Source organism: Arachis stenosperma, chromosome 2, assembly GCF_014773155.1.
Source record: "Arachis stenosperma cultivar V10309 chromosome 2, arast.V10309.gnm1.PFL2, whole genome shotgun sequence".
NCBI lineage: Eukaryota > Viridiplantae > Streptophyta > Magnoliopsida > Fabales > Fabaceae > Arachis > Arachis stenosperma.
This window is the reverse complement of record NC_080378.1, coordinates 114,774,502-114,787,627: the sequence shown is the minus strand read 5'-3', so window position 1 is coordinate 114,787,627 and position 13,126 is coordinate 114,774,502.

Here is a 13,126-nt window from a genome sequence, read left to right as displayed (position 1 = left end):
ATTATTTTATATTTACCTAATGAGATTACTTGGATTAGGTCTAATTATAAGAATAAAATTAATTTTAAGTATAAATAGGATAAATAAGAATAAAAACTAGTGTAATAGATTATTCAATATATAAAATGTCAATATGATTTTTGTGACAAATACTAATAGTGCTCAAATGCAAATTAATGTTACTACTACATAAAAAGTGCTATTTAAATTATAAAATTGTGCGTCATTAATCAATGAAAGGAGCTATTTTAATTATAATTCACTTATGCAATGTAATTTTAATTTGGAATTAGATATATTAAAAAAGTCAAAAAAATAAAAAAACTGGGAGATAAATTAGATATATAAATATAATAGAAATTTATTTATGTACAGGGTGAAATGGTCATTTAAATGGTCAAAGGAGTCAAATGTGGTGTGCCACATGTGCAAATGAGCAAAAACATGCTCCCTAATTTTAGATCAATTTCGCTACGTTACCAACATCGTTTCTGTCAACATCTGTCAATTCTTATTTATAATTATGTTTAATGAAAATATATTTGTGGATGTGTCTAATAAAAATATTTTTTTTATAACTGTGTTTTAATAGAAGTGTCTCTATAAATATATTTTTAGATGTGTCTCTTTATATATGTGTTTAAAATATAATAACTAATCATTATTGACAATAAATTGGCAGATAATATGTTGGTACCCTATACTTTTCCATTTTAGATTGATTTAATATCAAATGAGCCTCAAATATAAAAAAAAAATTGCCTTAATGATCCTGGTTCTTTAAAGACCTTAATAATCTTTCACCATTATAAAACTCTCCTTTCTTAAAGACATAAAGTATCTTCTTAATTTCTTTTTGCCCCGAATATCATTAACAAATTAAAAGATACATGTATTCATACAGGATAATCTCAAGAAATGGAAAATGCACAAAACCCTATAAAAAAAAGTTTTACCAAATAACCATATGGATAATACAAGATATCAAAACGAGAGGTTCTACACTGTCATTTTTAGTACTGACAATACTATATATGCAAGAACGCAATTTATAAAAATTAGACATGCACCCATTACAAAAGTAGTGTTTATCACAAACTCTACTAATTGAACGAAATTTCATCAGTATTAATTCCAACCTCATCAATGTTTGGCAGTGTGTCAATAGTCTCCAAAACTGTGAGACTATTTAATTCATATATGTATATGCCTTGTCTTGTAAAATGAGAACGAGTCTGCAATGAATGAAAAGAAACAGAAGAGAGATGGGATTATTCTTAACAATGACAGTGAATATTGAGAAAATAGCATGATGGTGTAATCAAATATTCATAAAATAGATCAGAGTCCAAGCAACTTCACTAGTACCCAACTTCGTTGAAAACCACCACCAACCATTTTTGATGAGCACTCGATACCCAAGAATTGTCCAATAACATTTTAGCAACAGTAAATCATGAGTGCACACAAAACAAAACATAACAAAATAGGAAAAAAGTTGAAAAAGTTGAAATTTTTAGCTTTCTCTATTCGTACAAACAGCAAGTATTGAAGTTAGAAAGTTTAATTCCCTAAGAACAATAGAAATTGTTGAATTAAACAGCGGCATCTTGGGAACAAAGATAGCTGTATCACTCAGAACAATAAAGACAATCAGATCATAGAGAAAGCTCAATCCAAACTCACACACAACACAATGAAGAAAAGCAACTACCTTATCACCAACACCAACAATAGCAAGAAGACTTGAGCTGAACAACATCTCAACAATAATAAAACCTCCAACACCTACGAGATGGAAAAGTTATTAAATATTTAAGAAGATAGCAGGGCATGTGAAAAATTGAAATATTCATAGAGTTTGAGTTATACATGTTTGGTGACAAAGCCTTCCTGTATTGGTATTAAATATTCTGAATCCATCCCTGATGCCAATGGTGAGGCAACTGTAGCAAAGAATAATAAAATTAGTGAGAGGAAGGGTTTAATTGAGAATGAAAGAACATGAAAAACAGAGTAAATATTTTTATTACTCAAGTCAACCAATATCCTTTTCCTTTTGATGTTTACAAGTTTTCTTTTATTTTATTCATTTTATCTAAAATAGTTGTTTAGAACTCATGGTCAGACTTTCAGTTCCAAAAGGCATTTGTTTGGCAGCATTGGTAATATTAGACTAACAATTGGTTTCCACCAATTTTTTATGCTAATATCTCAAAACAAGCTAGACTACTACAATCCAATAAACTCCAATCAGAACAGGCTTTTCTTTCAATAAGGAGGCTTTTTATTTCAATAAGGAGCGCAAAATTCTTTGAAACATAGTCATTGCTCAGCGGTAGCTGAGGTGAAAGGGGAACATATGCCTTAGAAAACAACCAAAATCCATGACATGTATGTTAGTCATATTACTTGCAGTCTACTCAGTTAGCAAAGACAGCAAAACAAGCAGTATCTCAACCCAACAAGTAGAAATCACAAATCAAACAAAAATTACCAACATCCAGATTTTCTTTGGGGAGTAAGACATTACATCATTCAACTCCAGGGACACATAAGTATAATTACTACCCAAAATTTTAATTATTCAACTTTCGCATTAATACGGATTAAAATAAGCTTATAAACAGAAACTTCCTATATCTATTTAAACAACTTCACTAACAAACATTTTTGCAATCCTGATACTACAAGTCTACAAACAACTTCCTATATTTGCCCATTTTACTATTTTACCCTTCTTTCACGCTGCACTTTTCACTTCTTCCGGAATTGACTTGATCGTTTCTGGTCTTATCACCCATAGAAACTGTTCATACCCTGGCCCAATAATGAAGGCCCAGGTCCAAATAAAAGGCCTAGTCCAGAGGATTGAGCCTTACTAAGCACCAACCTTCACACTAAGAAGTCGGTGCCAAACCCGACTTACTCCTAAGAAGTCGGGACGGAGAATAGTTGGCAGATAAGCACTCATTCAAATGAGTAACTGCCCCTAAAATCTTTCTAACTACTTCATCGAGACATATCTTAACCTCCCTAAGATAATGGGACGGTTAACACCCTAAAAATATGGCACTACTCCAACGGTGGTTATTGGTTCACCACTATAAATACACTGACACCCCTCAGGTATCTCTAAGCCCCAATACTCTCTAGACCTGCTCACACCCTTGCTAACTTAGGCATCGGAGTGTCTTTGCAGGTACCACCCCCTATTTATCCACGGGCACAAGTCGGAAGGAGGCTCCCACGTGCAAACTAGCTCAGAGGCCACCACCCGTGGACGATCGGGCCATTCAATTCCATCCAGTCCATCAATCTCCGGTTACCCACCATAACATTGGCGCTGTTGCCGGGGAGCCGAGAAATCATCCATCGATGGCGGACAGATCCCACGAAGAAGGCCATGTGGAGACAGATTCTGAACAAGAGAATCTGGACACAGGCAACAATGATGCGGATCTCACCCTCCACCAAGAAATCGATAATCAACACAGGGAAGGCACTTCCGAAATAAAGAATCCGAAGGTAAACTCCTCAGAAGGGCACGAGTCAGAAAAAGAAGGACCACCCCATGTAACTGAACTCATGGGATTAGTCCACAGCCGCTTGGAACAATTAGAGCAGGAGCAAGAACGACAAAAAGAAACTGAAAAGAGCCTAAAAGAGGAGATGGAGCGACGAAAAGAGTTAGAAAGAAAGCTCTTACAGTTGGAATCCTCCCTCAAAAGTCGCAACTCCCGCGACGAACAAGAAGAACCACCCTTAGGAGGGGAGGATCCCTTCAGCGAGGACATCATGAGGGCTAAAGTTCCGAGAAACTTCAAAAGCCCTGACATAGACCTCTACGACGGGACCACGGATCCAAAGCATCACCTGAGCAACTTCAAAAGTCGGATGTACCTAGCTGACGCTTCCGACGCTACACGATGCAAAGCCTTCCCGACTACTCTGTCGAAGGCAGCGATGAAGTAGTTCGATAGCCTCCCCCCAAGGTCGGTTACTAGTTTTGAAGACATCTCAAGGAAGTTTTTGATGAGGTTCTCAATCCACAAAGACAAAGTGAAGCATGCACCGAGCCTCCTGGGGATAAAACAGGAGGTCGGAGAATCTTTACGAGCCTACATGGAAAGGTTCAACAAAGCATGTTTGGAGATTCAAGACCTGCCCACCGAGGCAGTCATAATGGGATTAGTCAATGGCCTCAGAGAAGGTTCCTTCTCGCAGTCCATATCAAAAAGACATCCCGTTTCTCTAAGTGATGTACAGGAAAGAGCTGAAAAGTACATCAACATGGAGGAAAACGCCAAACTAAGAGACCTGAGTTGGCGACCTGGGCCCCCTCCCTCAACAAAAGAGAGGGAAAGGGAAACCAAGAAAAAGGAAGAACTCGGTCTCGAAAGGCCAAGAAAATATCACTCTTATACTCCTCTGAAAGTCTCTATAGTGGACGTATATAGAGAGATTTGTAACACTGAAAGATTGCCACCCCCTAGACCCATTAAAAATAAAAAAGGGGGAAGTCGCAACGATTACTGCGAGTACCATAAGATATATGGTCACTCCACAAACGACTGTTACGACCTTAAAAATGTGATAGAAAAGCTGGCTAGAGAAGGTCGGCTTGATAGATATCTCATAGAAAGGTTGGACGGTCACAGAAAGAGAAAGCGAGACGACATGGATAGAAGAGACCCACCGCCGCAGACACCAGAGAGACATATCCATATGATCTCAGGAGGGTTCGCGGGAGGGGGACTTACCAAATCCTCTCGCAAAAGACATCTCAAAAGAGTTTATCAGGTCGGAGAAGAGTCATACGACCTCCCTACCATTTCATTCACAAAGGAAGATGGGCAAGGAATCATCCCTGGACATGATGATCCAGTAGTGATAACTATGATCCTAGCAAATGCCCATCTCCACAGTACCCTGGTAGATCAAGGAAGCTCGGCAGACATCCTTTTTAAGCCCGCTTTCGACAAGCTAGGGTTAGATGAGAAAGAACTAAGAGCCTACCCCGACACCCTATATGGATTAGGGGACACGCCAATAAAACCACTAGGCTTTTTGCCCCTTCACACTACTTTTGGAAAAGGGAAAAAATCAAAGACTCTGAGTATAGACTTCATAGTCATCGATGTGGGGTCAGCATACAATGCTTTAATCGGCAGAGCTACCCTCAATCGACTCGGAGCAGTGGTATCCACTCCTCACCTCTGCATGAAATTCCCGACCTCAGCGGGAATAGCAACGGTAAGGGGAGACCAAAAATTGGCAAGGAAATGCTACAATAAAAGCCTGAATCTAAGAGGAAAAGACAGAGAAGTTCACACGATAGAACTCGGGGGTGCAAGGGCCAAGGAAGAGCTCCGACCACAACCGGGAGGAAAAACCGAGGAAATACAGGTCGGTAAAGAGGAAGGGAAAAATACTCATATAGGAGCCAATTTAGAAGAAACCCTAAAACAAGGGTTGGCTAAGCTCCTAAGAGACAACTCCGACCTCTTCGCTTGGAAAGCTTCGGACATGCCTGGGATAGATCCCGAGCTCATGTCCCACAAACTCTCGGTTTATCCAGGATCCCGACCTGTGCAGCAAAGAAGACGGAAGCTCGGCCCAGAACGAGCCCTAATAGTAGAAGAACAAGTACAGGCACTCCTGGAAGCTGGCTTCATTAGAAAAATCAAGTACCCAACATGGCTAGCCAATGTAGTGCTAGTCAAAAAACAGAATGGCAAATGGAGAATGTGTGTCGACTACACCGACTTAAATAAGGCATGTCCTAAGGACCCTTATCCCCTACCAAATATTGATACCCTAGTGGATTCCAGCTCGGGGTATCAATACTTATCGTTCATGGATGCCTATTCGGGATATAATCAAATCCCGATGTACGAGCCCGACCAGGAGAAAATATCATTCATCACACCCAGAGCTAATTTCTGCTATGCGGTCATGCCATTCGGATTAAAGAATGCAGAGGCCACATATCAAAGGTTGATGAATAAAGTGTTTTCCCCTCATCTGGGGAGTCTAATGGAAGTATACGTCGACGACATGCTGGTAAAGACCAAGAAAGAAGTCGACCTCTTATCAGACCTCTCTCAAGTCTTTGACACCATAAGGCTGCACGGGATGAGACTAAACCCCGCAAAATGCGCCTTCGCGGTGGAAGCAGGGAAATTTCTAGGGTTTATGCTAACACAAAGAGGGATCGAAGCTAATCCCGACAAGTGTAGAGCCATCCTAGAAATGAAAAGCCCGACTTGTTTGAGAGAAGTCCAGCAGCTAAACGGCCGACTTGCAGCTCTCTCCAGATTTTTGGCAGGTTCGGCATTGAAATCCCTGCCACTATTCTCCTTATTAAGAAAGGGATGCCAGTTCGAATGGACTCCTGAATGCGAGGAGGCATTCCAGGAGTTCAAAAAGTTTTTAAGCCAACCTCCTATTCTAACCCGACCAGTACCTGGGAAAGACCTCGTCCTGTACTTATCCGTAGCAAACAAGGCTGTCTCATCAGCCCTGATAAAAGAAGACGAGGTCGGACAACATCCAGTCTATTTCAGCAGTAAAGTTCTACAAGGCCCTGAACTAAGGTACCACAAACTAGAAAAGTTTGCCTACTCCTTAGTAATAGCCTCACGAAGGCTACGACCCTACTTTCAGGCCCATACAATAAGAGTCTGTACGAACCAACCCATGAAGCAAATCCTCCAAAAGACGGATGTTTCAGGGAGAATGGTCCAATGGGCAATAGAGCTTTCCGAGTTCGACTTGAGATATGAAACTCGGACAGCAATCAAAGCTCAATGCCTCGCCGACTTCGTTGCAGAATACGTAGGGGATCAAGAGGAAAAACCAACTACATGGGAACTCTATGTAGATGGATCCTCCAACAAAACGGGAAGCGACGCTGGCATCATATTGGTAGATGAAAGAGGAACCCAGATAGAGGTTTCTCTAAAATTTGAATTTCCAGCCTCAAATAACCAGGCAGAATATGAAGCCTTGATTGCTGGGCTAAAACTAGCAGAAGAAGTCGGTGCAACAAAGGTGATGATATACAGCGACTCGCAAGTGGGGACCTCCCAAATAAGTGGAGAGTATCAGGCAAAGGACCCAAATATGAAGAGGTACTTGGAAAAAACTTTGGAATACCTTGGGCGCTTTGCAGAAACCGAAGTCAAACACATAACTCGGAATCTAAACAGCAGAGCAGACGCCCTATCCAAGTTAGCAAGTACCAAACCAGGAGGGAACAATAGAAGCCTGATCCAAGAAACCCTCCAGGAACCCTCAGTAATAAAAGATAAACAAGAAGTACTTGAGGTAGTCGGTTTAAACCTCGGATGGATGAACCCCTTAGTTGAATACATGAAATTCGACATCCTCCCTAACGAGGAGAAAGAAGCTAAAAAGATCCGAAGGGAAGCACAACACTACACCTTGGTGAGAAATATCCTCTACAGAAGGGGGATATCAACACCATTGTTAAAGTGCGTACCGACCTCAAGAACCACCGAGGTATTGGAGGAAGTACATAGTGGGATCTGCGGAAACCATCTCGGAGCAAGGTCACTAGCCAGAAAAGTAATCCGAGCTGGATTCTACTGGCCGACCTTACAGAAAGATGCCACAGAATTTGTGAAAAAGTGCCAATAATGTCAGATGCATGCAAATTTCCACGTAGCTCCACCAGAAGAGCTCATCAGTATCACTTCTCCATGGCCTTTTGCAAAATGGGGAATGGATTTGTTAGGTCCTTTTCCCCAAGCGCCAGGACAAGTCAAATACCTGATCGTGGGGATAGACTACTTCACAAAGTGGATAGAAGCAGAAGCATTGGCCACTATCACCGCTCAAAGAAGTCGGAGGTTCCTCTACAAAAATATCATCACAAGATACGGGATACCTTATTCCATCACTACGGATAATGGAACCCAGTTCACCGATGCTACCTTCAGAAGCTTAGTAGCCAGTATGAAAATCAAACATCAGTTCACCTCGGTGGAGCACCCACAAGCCAATGGGCAAGCCGAGGCAGCCAACAAAGTCATACTGGCAGGACTAAAGAAGAGACTACAAGAAGCAAAAGGAGCTTGGGCTGAAGAGCTCCCTCAAGTGCTATGGGCTTACAGGACAACACCCCAGTCCGCCACTGAAGAAACACCCTTCCGACTAGTCTATGGTGTGGAGGCAATAATACCAATAGAAATCAATGAGCAAAGCCCAAGGGTAATTCTCCACGACGAGATCGGGAACATACAGGGGCACAAAGAGGAGCTCGACTTGCTCCCCGAAGTCCGAGAAGATGCCCAGATAAGAGAAGCAGCGTTAAAGTAAAGGATGACTACAAGGTACAACAAGAAAGTCATTCGAAGAACATTTGCTCCAGATGATTTGGTCTTAATCAGAAACGACATTGGAGTCAACAAATCAGGAGAAGGCAAGCTCGCCGCAAATTGGAAGGGACCATACAAAGTCAATGAAGTTTTAGGAAAAGGTTATTATAAAATAATCGACCTGAACGGCACCTTGCTCCCGAGGTCGTGGCATGCTTGTAACATGAAAAGATACTATAACTAAGAGAAAACTCTACTCCCTGATGTACTCTTTTCCCAACTTCATGATTTTTTCCCCAAAAAAGGGTTTTTTCTGGAGAAGGGTTTTTAACGAGGCATCATAGTAGAGGCTAAGGGAAATAGACTATCAAAACCCTTAGTAGCAAAAAGGTACCTCCCCGATTAATAAAGATATTTTTTCATCTACGATATCTCTTATAAAATCCTTTTCATTTTTTATTTTTTGTCTTTCTACGAAACGCGCTGACTTAAGCTCGACAAAACGTGAAAATCCCATGAACCGACCTAAATGGTCATCAGGATAAAACGACGAGGTACAAGTCGGTGTAAAGAGGTTATGAGAAGTCGATCGTAAAAACTCGGGAACAAATCCGACTCATAAGTCGAAACGAGATCCCGAGTAAAAAAGCTCGGGAATACTACGGTCCATAGATCGGAGTGAAGAACCGAGTAGAAGAAAAACGCATTGCAAAAATAACCTAAGTCATAAGAGCTCACTAAAACTAAGTTGAGTATGAGGGATAACGAAAAGAGATAGGGAAACCTAGAAAGAAGTTTAAAGGCTGTCCCAAAAGTCCTTAAACAAAAAAGCCCAGAAAAACAAACAAGCCAAAGGTTTTCAAGAAAAGGTCAAGGGGAATTCAGAAAATCAAAAAGGCATACACGCATAAGGTAACTTAAACCCTTATCCAAAAAAGGGTATTTATTTTTGTTAAGTTAGAAACCCTTATTAAAAAGGGCACGCATAAAATATTTTGTTTACGGCCTTAAAAGGCCAAAAGAAATTGTTCAACCAACTAACAAGAAATAAAAGTTTAAAAAAGGGGGGACTCACAGGCCGAGCCCCCATATAGCCATAAAAAGTCATTTTTTCAGAGGAGTAGACGGATCACCACCACCAGAGCCAGGAAGAGCGCCATCAGGACCAGGAAGAGAGGCAGCCACAGGAGATGAAGAGGAAATCGGAGAAACAACTGAAGAACTCGGAGCGTCCTTAGAACGAGGAGGGGACTCAATGATCCTCTGCCCCCGAGTCTTCAATTCTGACTCGGAAACGATCACGGGGGCAGGAGGATCCACGATAGCACCATCAATAACAACTTTGTCAGGATGTAAAGGAGAAAGATCCAAGTCGGGAGCAATGACTCTGACTTGCTCCAGAAAAATCCTCCAAGACTCCTCGGCACCATCAGCGATAGAGTCCTCCAACTCGGCGTACGCATTCCGATAATTCAGCAAATCCTTCTTCACAGACACAAGATCTTGAAATAAACTCTGATAACTCTCCTATGCTGTCTTCCTCAAGTTCGCCTCCATGTTGCATTGGGCCCGCAGCTTGCTCTCCTTCTCCCGAAGGCTATCTCTCTCCGCCCTCAGTTTAGCTACCTCCTCCTTCAACTCCCTCTCGTGGTCCTGGTAAGAAAGAAGCCTCCCCTCCAACTCTTCAACCTTCGAGGTTACCCCCAAAGAGCTGAGAGGAGTCTTCTCAAAAATGTCCAAAAGCTTCCCACAAACACCCGCCGCCCTAAAACTCTCCTCAGCCAGAGCGGTGAGGTGGTTTCGAACAGAAGCATCATCCATACTTATATGAGGATAGATGTTCTTTCGGACGAATGCGAGAGCATCCGCCTTAACCCCACCATCAAAAGAAGAGCCAGACTCTAAAGTATTGCGCTTCTTCTTCTCCAGCTCAGGAAGAAGTCGGGCGAAAGGGAGCGGCCGAGACAAAGTTGAAGAAATCACAATGGGCTGAGAGGGAGTCCCCACATTTTGAGGAGGAGGAGGAGGAGGAGGAGGAGAGATGATGGCCCTGGCACCACCTGCCCTGGCCCGGGACTTTGCCTTAGCCTCCTGAACTCTTTGGTAAGATTCCTGAGCATTCTTCTTTGCCATGTCTGCAAAAAAGGCAAATAGCAAAGATTACAAGTTGGCAAACCAAAAGTCGGCAGATACAAGTCAAAAGAAAGGAATACGTATACTACCTAGTTGCGACTGAACAAAGGTCGGCGACCCTTGGAGGAATTTCCTAGTGTCCAAGTATGGGGCCCTCCCCCACACTTCTCGGAAAAACCCCACAATGGCCGCCTCCACCTCGTCCAGATCGTCTAGGCTGTACTTTTCACAAGGAGAAGCCTCCAGCCAGTATAAGGGAAAGCGAGGAGAGGAGTTGTCGTCCAGAAAAAAGGGGTGGTGACCCTCTACAGCTTGCACTTTGAAAAAGTAATTTTTAAAGTCATGGAAGGACTCGTCAAAAAGGGTAAAAATTCTCCGACCTTGTATGGCTCGAAAGGAAACCCATTGTTGTTTATTGTTCAACCCACTAAAGGGCTTAGTCATGTGAAAAAGAAAGAAGAAAATCCTCAAAGAGGTCGGGAAGTCCAAAGCATGGCTAATAAACTGATAAATTTTCAAGAAACCCCAAGAGTTGGGGTGAAGTTGGGTAGGGGCAACTCGACAGTGGTGTAAACAGATATTTCAAAATCTGAAAAAGGAAGAAAAACACCCAAACGGGTGATCATACACTCGTACATAAAGAAAAAATGAGGGGCCGCCTCATTGGCCCTCCCAAAACAAACCCGGTCTTCCGGACCCGGGATCACCAACTCATATTTTGGCTCGTCCTCCACCGAAGTGCAAACCCTGTGGTGAGTACGAAGATGAGTAATAAACTCAGCATCGACCAAGGGTTCCTCCCCCAGGACCGTAACATCAACCCACTGAGAAAGAACATCTACAGAAGCCATTTTCTTTTTCTTATAAAAGGTGACAGAAACCTACAAAAAGAAAAAAGAAAAGAAAAATAAAAAAAAATACGGTCTCTAAAGGGAGGAGACACGAAGCCAAAACCTACAAACCAACCTATCTACCCGCAAAATAAAAGCATACAAACACAAGGCGTATCATAAAGGGAGAAAAGCTAACCTTTATCTGAAAAGGTGGAGGTTGAAGGAAGCAGAAGTCTTCAAACGCAAGAATACAGCACGAACGAAGAACAAAGCAAATTTGAAAAATTGCAGAAACGAAAAAATGAAAGAGAGGGAAAGTATTTATGAACATGCTAAGGGGCATAATGGTAAAAACAGAGCAGTCATTAATGAGAGTGCACCGTTACCAAAGCCATCAATCCCTAAGTGCATCCCTAACGGACACGACGCTTGAATAGACGTAATTGTCATAAACAAAAGGTCGCGAAAATCACGTCGGTTTAAAAACCCGTGTTTCCTCCGAGAAAGTCGGCCACGAACCCGAGTTAAATACTTAAACCCAAGCACTAAAGGAATCTTGGGCTCAAGTAGGGGCACTATTCATACCCTGGCCCAATAATGAAGGCCCAGGTCCAAATAAAAGGCCTAGTCCAGAGGATTGAGCCTTACTAAGCACCAACCTTCACACTAAGAAGTCGGTGCCAAACCCGACTTACTCCCAAGAAGTCGGGACGGAGAATAGTTGGCAGATAAGCACTCATTCAAATGAGTAACTGCCCCTAAAATCTCTCTAACTACTTCATCGAGCCATATCTTAACCTCCCTAAGATAATGGGACGGTTAACACCCTAAAAATATGGCACTACTCCAACGGTGGTTATTGGTTCACCACTATAAATACACTGACACCCCTCAGGTATCTCTAAGCCCCAATACTCTCTAGACCTGCTCACACCCTTGCTAACTTAGGTATCGGAGTGTCTTTGCAGGTACCACCCCCCATTTATCCACGGACACAAGTCAAAAGGAGGCTCCCACGTGCAAACTAGCTCAGAGGCCACCACCCGTGGACGATCGGGCCATTCAATTCCATCCAGTCCATCAATCTCCGGTTACCCACCGTAACAGAAACCTTTGTTCGCTGTTTGCTAAGTCGTACGCTACTTACATTAATTCCTTCTCTTCCCAGCTCGCTATGCTTCCTAAACTCACGAAGTGAACGCGGCACTTATTCGTTCAACCATGTTATACAACTATAGTCTTTTTCTACGAGACTTGTTAAACAATTATTACTATTCTCTTGCGTTTCTAATGATGTCATGCACATGTGTAAGAGTCATATGGGAACACACTAACTTTGTAGAGGTTTTGGAGTTTTTAGAGCGACGAAGATTCGAAAAATTCGATAGTGTTAAAGATACGGAGTAGTTTTCACTCACCATGTCCTCTTTAGTAGCTTTTGCAACATACAAGATCTTTGCTAGACTCTTGTTTTTTCTTTTCTTGTTCTGTATTTTCGTTTTGCTTTGCTTTTCTTTTATTTTTCTCCATGTGTTATTTTGAATAACTAATTGTTTAATTTTATAATATAACAAAAATGTATATTCTAAATGTTTTAATTAAGAAAATATTTATATTTTAAATATAAATATTTAATTTAATTTAAGATAATTTTTTATAGCGTATATATATATATATATATCTGTGGTGAGTACGAAGATGAGTAATAAACTCAGCATCGACCAAGGGTTCCTCCCCCAGGACCGTAACATTAACCCACTGAGAAAGAACATTTACAGAAGCCATTTTCTTTTTCTTATAAAAGGTGACAGAAAC